A 9,266-nucleotide genomic window follows, 5' to 3' on the forward strand; every position below is an offset into this window, starting at 1 on the left:
TGATGAACTTTAAAAACCAAAAAAAGGGGAACCAAATTATGGATTAATTCTAAATCGAACCAACACCGTGTCCATCCGACATAGGAAAATTAATTTCTTTTGATTTTGTGGAAATAGCATTTTCCATTGCCCAAAAATTTTCAAATAGTTTTGGTGGCTTAAAGATAATTTATTTGTCCGGTTATGAGATGGGACGAGGACAAAGACCCACTTTGGGATTGCAATTGTTAATTAAATAAGTTGCTTTTGAAATGCAAGTTATGCAACCCAAGAGGGGGGGTGAATTGGGATTTTAAATTTTATGCAATACAATTCGCACAACAATTTAATCTACCGCCTTAATCAAATAAAAAACAATAAATTCAATCAAGTACAATATTAAAAGAGTAAGGGAAGAGAAAACGAACACAAGGATTTTTACGTGGTTCGGCTATCCCCGCCTACGTCCACGCCTCCAAGCTCACCCGGCTTGAGGATTTCACTATCCAAGCCTCCCAAGGCTTCAAATGTTTACAATTGACTTCCAAGGTGTCAATGAACCTTTACAACAAGAGATTATATCCCCAATCTCTTCACCCCAAGTGTTTCCCACACTTGTACACTCACAAATTGATGAGAAATGAAATTCACAACAATAAAACTCTCTTTAAGAGTGAATAACAAATTATAGCTCAATGATGATTCAACAAATGATGATTTACGAAATGGAAGCTCAATATATGTTATATGATCTTATATTTGCTTGTGTTAGTACTTAAAATGAAGTTTGAGTTGAGTTTTTATAGTGAAAGCCCAAAAACTAGCCGTTATAGGCAAATTCCAGCGCTCAAGCGGTTAGCCGCTTGATTATCCGGCTAGCCGCTCAGGAACAGTAATATTACCGTTATTTTTGAATTTTGCTACAGTACTACTGTTCACTAAAATTACACTTTAGCCCAAAACTTTCTATAATTATACTATGGCCCAAAACGTCAGAAAACTTTGCAAATAGGTCCAATTTCAGAACTTCATAAAAATAGATGTCTTTCTCAAACTTTCTGAAATTATGATATGGCCCCAAAGATTTTCTTGTTTCACACAAAGGTCCTTTTCAACATAATACCTATATTTTTCAAAGTTCTCAAAATCTTTCACTTTAGTCCAAAATATTCATAAATTATAGTATGGCCCAAAACATTTCAAATGTTTGTAAAAACGTCCAACTCCGAAATTTAATACTTATTAAAATCAAAGATTTCAAATCTTAGCATTTAAGTCCAAATTACTTAAATTCACAAAATACTTTTCTTTATAAAAACAAAAACTTTTAGTTTATGAAAATTATTTAATTAAATTAATTTCTTGAGCTTCTCAAATGCTAAATCAAACATCAATTAAATCATACCGGCTTTACAAGAATTTATTGCACTAATTTGTTCGTTGAGCTCTAAACTATTCTTGATGTCGCCATTGTCCGTTGAGTGTCTTCAATCTTGATTTCACTTGATTTACTTGTATAAATATTATCCTTCAAAAACTAGTAAAAATGTGAAATACAATATTTATTAAATCACTCAATACATATGTTTGTTATCATCAAAATTACATTATGTATAGCCCTTTAGGCTAACAATCTCCCCCTTTTTGATGATGACAAACATCTCATGTATTTTGACATTTATACTCCCCCTTAATACATGGCATATATAATTAAACATATAAATCAAATTCAAAACAAAAACTCCCCCTTAATATTTCAAAACCATTCATAAATACTTCAATATCAAAATACATATTATATGTCTCTATATTCAAAATACATGACTTCTCCCCCTTCATCATCAAAATTATTAGAAATTCATGCTAAGATCAATAATATGTCAATGGTTAATAAAAAATATATATATAATAACCAAACATCCAATTAACCATTAAATGATCATGAACCATCATGCCATCAAAAGAATGCTCAAAATGCATATTATCCAAAATCATATTATATGCTCCCCCTAAATATATGGCCAATTAAAAAATTTATCCAAAATGCATATTATCCAAAAACATATCATTTTTATCTCCCCCTTTATCATAAAAAAATAGATAGATACAATTGAAACAAAAGCATCAAAAATAATTCGATAAAGATATTACCAATTTTGTGCGAGAAAAAATTTCGTCAGAGTCTCCCCTTAAAATGGACAAATCCTCAAATACACAACATAGTTAAAAACACTTCCATATAAGGTTTAATAAGTATAACAAACCAACAACTCCACCAAGTTATCAAGCAACACATAAGACTTAAGCATAAAACATCATCCAAATATAACATATCCAAATATTAAACAACCATCATCCACAATCCATAATTATGCATATGAAAATGTAGGTGCATATACCCAAAATGCACAAATTCGGTTTTGTAAAATAATGAGTGAAATGAATGATTTTAAACCGATTATATTGATCCAAGAGATGATTTAAGATAATGGATGGTGATGATTGGATCAAAAGTGGATTAAAAAGAGCTTAAATATGCAATTTCGGGTTTAACAAAAATTGAGTGAAATGGATTTGTTTGAGCCAAGAAAATTGATCCTAGAGATGAATGAAGCTAACATATGAGTTAGATTGGATCAAAAATGGGCTAAAGGAAGCTTGAAAATGTAGAGAGAGAAACGGGTAGAGTTAGGTTTTTGATTTTGGGTTTAATGTGGAGAGTTGATGAAATGAAGTTTTGAGAACGAAAATTGAAGGAGTAATGGATGAATAATGATTTGGATGATTGATTTTAACAAGAAAATGAGTGAAAGATGAAGAATTTTGAGAGAGAAATGGTGAGGTACTGTTCACTCGTGAGAGATGATGATGAAATGGTGAAAAATAAGTGAAGAAATCATGATGGAGAAGTGTTTAATGAAGATGAAATGCATGGGTATTAGTTTGAATGGTTGATTTGGGCATGAAAATGGATGAAAAAGGAAGAAAATGGAGGTGAAAATGGAGAGGATGTTCACGGTTTTGGTGAGAGAAGAGAAACATGTGCAGAAAAATCACGAAGGAAGAAGAACAAGCAAAAAAAAATTTCCCAACCAGTGACCAAGCGGCTAGCCGCTTGGGGGCAAGCGGCTAGCCGCTTGGGGGCAAGCGGCTAGCCGCTTGCTCTCGGGTTTGGGACAGTTTTCCAAGCGGCTAGCCGCCTGGTTGCTGTCCACTTGCACTCTACTTGCTTTTCGGCTTGTTTCTATCAATTCCGTGATCATTTTGTGATCCCGAAACATCTCAAGAGCCAATTTAATGCACAATTCATGATTTTAAACATCCAAAAGATAATTAATTCAAACAAATAATCCATCCATCAAGCATACAATCATGAAGCATATAAGCATTCAAAACTTAAGAAAATGCAGAAAGGTCAACTTCGAAATAAAAACTGTATTGATTGAGCCAGAATTAACATGCAAGCTATATACCGTTGGAAAGATAATTAAGTTAGCTTTCCAATAAATTTTACAGAGATGGATTTGAAGTTCTCTAGAAGGAGTTATGACCAATTCATTACAGCTTGTGCAAACTTGGGATTTACACAATAATTAAACATATAAGCATTCAAAAGTTAATAAATCAAACACACCACTTAACTATCATGCTTAAACACTTCATAAACATTAACATCAAACAAATCCATCATGATGAGTTGATAAACTATCATCATTTATATATAACCTTGCATCATGATAAAACACTCAATGTTAAACACAATGATAATTCAATCATGTAAACATACAAGCATATTTTCGCAAATTCATTTATCATAATTCATTCAACAAAATTAATATGGCAAGAATTATTACCAAAACAATTAAATCATCTTGCCTCATCTTTTTCTCCTAGATCATGCTCAAATGATTATCCTCACAAGCTTTCATCAAGGAACTTCTCCATCATTCCTTGATTGTGGTACCTACAAAAAATTGTTCAAGTTGTGTATTTTGGTACCCAAATATTCTTGGGTCCTTGAGTGTTAGCAATGGTTCCTTTTGGAACCCAAATACATTTTGCTCCATAATATGCATTTCTTTTCACTGAACATCTAAAACTCATATGACCATTTTGATTGCAATAATGACAAACAATTTTATGATCACTTGTGGAGGTAGCCTTAACAAAATAATTCTTATAATATTTTTGTTTCAAATAAGGCTTATACCCAAGTCCTCCTTTATCAAACACACATTTTTGAGTGCTTAGTAATTTTTCTAAGTTCTTTTGACCATTTGTGAATTTTAATACAATTTCATTGAGCTCATTACTCTTTTTCTTAAGCACTTCATTTTCTTTTATCAACTTATCAACATGTGATTTTTCATGCTCATATGAAATACTTTGTTTACCTTTAAATGATGCAATTCTATCATGCAACATTTTATTATCTAATTCTAGTCCTTTAATCTTTTCATTTAATGAATCATTGCATTTTTGTAAAGCATCCTTTTCATTTTTCAAGTCATCTACATATGATTCTAGATGCTCATGTGAAGTGCTAGGTTTCTCATTCGATAATGCAACTTTATCATGCAATGTTTTATTCTCTAATTCTAAGCATGTAATCTTTGCACTTAGAGATTCATTCTCATTTGTGAGCTTTACCATTTTCTTTTTAAGACATGCATTCTTTCTACCAATTTTTATCCAATTATCATGCAATTCTTTAAAAGCATCATATAATTCATCATAAGTAGAAAGATCATTTACCTTATCAAGTTCATCATCCAATTCATCTCCAATTGCCATGAGAGCTAGATTTGTCATTTCTTGATGTTCTTCACTATCACTTGTTTCCTCATCGCTATCATCCCATGTGGCTACCATTGCTCTCTTCTTGAGCTTATTGAGAAGAGGGCATTCCGTTCTTATATGACCGGGCTTCTTGCACTCATAACATTTGATTACTTCCTTCTTCTCCTTTCGGTTCTTGAGGTCTCTAGATTTTCTTCGCTCACCGGATTTCTTAAAAAGTTTTCTAAGCCTCCTAGCCAGCATATCCATCTCTTCCTCATCCAGCTCGCTTTCCTCATCACTTTCATGTTTCATGGCTTTGAGAGCAATGCTTTTCTTTTTCTCCTCATTGCCTCTTTCGGCTGCCAAATCTTCCTCATAAGAAATAAGAGAACCAATTAAATCGTCAATAGATAAAATATTTAAATCTTTGGCTTCCTCAATGGCAGTCCTTTTTGGTCTCCATTCCTTAGGTAACGACCTAATGATTTTCTTAACTTTCTCACTATTTGAAAAGGTCTTTCCTAGGGCTCCTAGAGTGTTCACTATGTCCGTAAATCTAGTATACATAGAATACACACTCTCATTTTGTTCCATTTGAAACAATTCATATTGTCGAGTGTACCTACTAATTTTAGACTCTTTCACTTGATTCGTGCCTTCATAAACAACTTCAAGTTTGTGCCAAATTTCATTAGCACTTTCACAACTAGATACTCTATGAAACTCTTTCTTATCTAGTGCACAAAACAAGGCATTCATAGCTTTGGAGTTTAGAGAAGCTTTTCTCTTTTCCAATTCATTCCATTCCCTTGAAAGTTTTGGAATATCTTCCCCAACTTCGTTTTTAATCAAAGGCATAAATGGACCATCACAAACAATTTCCCAAATTTCATAATCTAAAGCTTGTAAATAAATTCTCATCCTAGTTTTCCAATATGGGTAGTCATTACCGTCAAAGAACGGTGGTCTAATTGTGGATTGTCCTTCCCTAAAGGTTGAGTCACTATGGGTTGCCATGGATCTTTAACTCTAGACGATTAAGTCTACACAAGAGCACCTTGCTCTGATACCAAATGAAATGTAAGTTATGCAACCCAAGAGGGGGGGTGAATTGGGATTTTAAATTTTATGCAATACAATTCGCACAACAATTTAATCTACCGCCTTAATCAAATAAAAAACAATAAATTCAATCAAGTACAATATTAAAAGAGTAAGGGAAGAGAAAACGAACACAAGGATTTTTACGTGGTTCGGCTATCCCCGCCTACGTCCACGCCTCCAAGCTCACCCGGCTTGAGGATTTCACTATCCAAGCCTCCCAAGGCTTCAAATGTTTACAATTGACTTCCAAGGTGTCAATGAACCTTTACAACAAGAGATTATATCCCCAATCTTTTCACCCCAAGTGTTTCCCACACTTGTACACTCACAAATTGATGAGAAATGAAATTCACAACAATAAAACTCTCTTTAAGAGTGAATAACAAATTATAGCTCAATGATGATTCAACAAATGATGATTTACGAAATGGAAGCTCAATATATGTTATATGATCTTATATTTGCTTGTGTTAGTTCTTAAAATGAAGTTTGAGTTGAGTTTTTATAGTGAAAGCCCAAAAACTAGCCGTTATAGGCAAATTCCAGCGCTCAAGCGGTTAGCCGCTTGATTATCCGGCTAGCCGCTCAGGAACAGTAATATTACCGTTATTTTTGAATTTTGCTACAGTACTACTGTTCACTAAAATTACACTTTAGCCCAAAACTTTCTATAATTATACTATGGCCCAAAACGTCAGAAAACTTTGCAAATAGGTCCAATTTCAGAACTTCATAAAAATAGATGTCTTTCTCAAACTTTCTGAAATTATGATATGGCCCCAAAGATTTTCTTGTTTCACACAAAGGTCCTTTTCAACATAATACCTATATTTTTCAAAGTTCTCAAAATCTTTCACTTTAGTCCAAAATATTCATAAATTATAGTATGGCCCAAAACATTTCAAATGTTTGTAAAAACGTCCAACTCCGAAATTTAATACTTATTAAAATCAAAGATTTCAAATCTTAGCATTTAAGTCCAAATTACTTAAATTCACAAAATACTTTTCTTTATAAAAACAAAAACTTTTAGTTTATGAAAATTATTTAATTAAATTAATTTCTTGAGCTTCTCAAATGCTAAATCAAACATCAATTAAATCATACCGGCTTTACAAGAATTTATTGCACTAATTTGTTCGTTGAGCTCTAAACTATTCTTGATGTCGCCATTGTCCGTTGAGTGTCTTCAATCTTGATTTCACTTGATTTACTTGTATAAATATTATCCTTAAAAAACTAGTAAAAATGTGAGATACAATATTTATTAAATCACTCAATACATATGTTTGTTATCATCAAAATTACATTATGTATAGCCCTTTAGGCTAACATAAGATTCTTAAGATTCTGGAATGAATCCTCCCATGGTCTGGGCTGAGAGTAATTCTGGTTCTGATTGTATGGTCTAAATGGTGGCTGAGAGGCTTGAGGAGTTTGAGAAATTTGTTGCATTGGTGGAGCTGGAGCTGCTGGTCCATTCTGTTGGAATCCTTGAGACCATGAAAAATTAGGGTGATCTCTCCATCCAGGGTTATATGTGTTGGAGTATGGGTTGTAATTTGATGGCTTTCTCATTACACCTATGGCATTGGCTTGATCTGAGTATGAGTCATGGTCATGTGGTTCTGTTGATTTAGCAGTCGATAATGATGCTATTTGTCGAGCAAGACCTTCAACCATCTCCTTGACTTCTTTGATTCCCGAAGTTGACTCGCCAATGTGAACCTCATTCACTCCTTTAGTCCTTCTAGTATTCCTGAGTGATCGACTCCGTTGTTGGGAATTGTCCGCTTGTCGCTGGAAGAATTCCCAAATTTCTGACGCACTTTTTGACATTAGCTCTCCTCCACTTGTTGCCATTAGCCATTCTTGCACATTTGGTAGTAATCCCTCCAAAAAGTATTGGCATTGGTGCCATTTCTCGTACCCATGATGTGGACACTTCAAGAGTAGCCCATTGAATCGCTCCCTTGTTTCGAAAAATTGCTCGTCATCTTTCTGGGTAAACTCTGAGATTTCCCTGCGAATAGCATTGGTTTTATGCACTGGGAAATATTTATTTAAAAATTTTGTAACCATTTGTTCCCATGATATAATGCTATTAGTAGGCAATGTATTAAGCCATGAACGAGCTCTATCCTTTAAAGAAAATAGGAATAGTCTAAGTTTAACATCATCGTCTGAAAAATTTTCATATTTAAAAGTTTGACAAATGGCATGAAAATCGTTCAGATGATTATATGGATCCTCATTTTCTAGGCCATAAAATGTGGGGAGACAATTTAGCACACTAGGTTTTAGTTCAAAGCTCCTAGCAGTTACATTAGGGTATCTTATGCATGATGTGCTCAAATTAGCTAAAGGACTGAAGTAGTCCTTAAATGGCCTCTCTTGTGGTTGCAAATCCATTTCAAATTTATTTTTAATGTGCTTTTGTGTGCGAAGTGTTTTTTCTAATTCAAGGTCTATAGGTTCAAGATTAGGTAATAATGACCTACGACCATGCATGCAAAATAAATAAAATAAAAATAAAGATGCAAACAAAACAAAAAACAAAGATGGGAACAAAACAAATAAAAATAAAGAAGAGTGAGAAATTACGATACTAACCTTATTGCGCTATTACAACCTTTCTATAAAAATACACAAAAATAAATACGTGAAAGAAATTAACTAAAAATTAAATTAATAAGATAAACAAAAAAAATTACAAAGAAAAATAAATGGAAAATTAAATTACAGAATTTTAAAGAAGAGAAAAAGAAAAGAAATACTAACCTTTAAATGTAGATTCACTTTTTTTTTCTTTTTTTTTAATAATAAAAAAATACAAGAAAACAAATAAAAGAAATTATTCACAAAAATTAATTCTATGAATTAAAATTACTTACCTCCCTGGCAACGGCGCCAAAAACTTGTTGTGCAAATTTTAATGTACTCGCAAGCGCACGAATCTATTGTAGTATAGATCTATGGTGACGAGTGTCGATCCCACGAGGAGGTGGATTTTAATTGTGTAGAATTAATTTTGTAAATGGGTTGTTGGATTTATGGTGGAAATGATTTGGTATATGCTAAAACTTAAATTAAAATGGCGAGAATAAATTGAAGATAATTCTATTGAAATGACGTACTTGGGTATCTGGATCCGTATCAACATGCATCATGGGCTAAATAATCCGTATTAATGCCAATTAAATCATGAGGGGGGAATCCACACCTCATGAACCACGCTCTAATCAATATGGTGCTAAGGGCTTATCGTGCCAAATAATAATAACCTTATACTAGAGAGCCGGTGTAACCAAGGCGGTACTAGACAAGATTAGTATTATTTGTCGACGAGAAGTCAAAACATCCACAAAAACTAGAGGGGAAGAGAAAGTAAATTTACCAAA

At 33.1% G+C, this 9,266-nt stretch overlaps 1 non-coding gene across 1 annotated transcript; it reads left to right on the top strand.

The window, feature by feature from the left end:
* The first annotated feature begins 7,792 nt into the window (after positions 1–7,792).
* Positions 7,793–7,896, top strand: LOC112096517. The gene has a single exon (XR_002904420.1). It is a non-coding gene; the product is annotated as a small nucleolar RNA R71 (small nucleolar RNA).
* Positions 7,897–9,266: the final 1,370 nt, after the last annotated feature.

Source organism: Citrus clementina, unplaced genomic scaffold, assembly GCF_000493195.1.
Source record: "Citrus clementina cultivar Clemenules unplaced genomic scaffold, Citrus_clementina_v1.0 scaffold_8, whole genome shotgun sequence".
NCBI classification, from domain to species: Eukaryota; Viridiplantae; Streptophyta; class Magnoliopsida; order Sapindales; family Rutaceae; genus Citrus; species Citrus x clementina.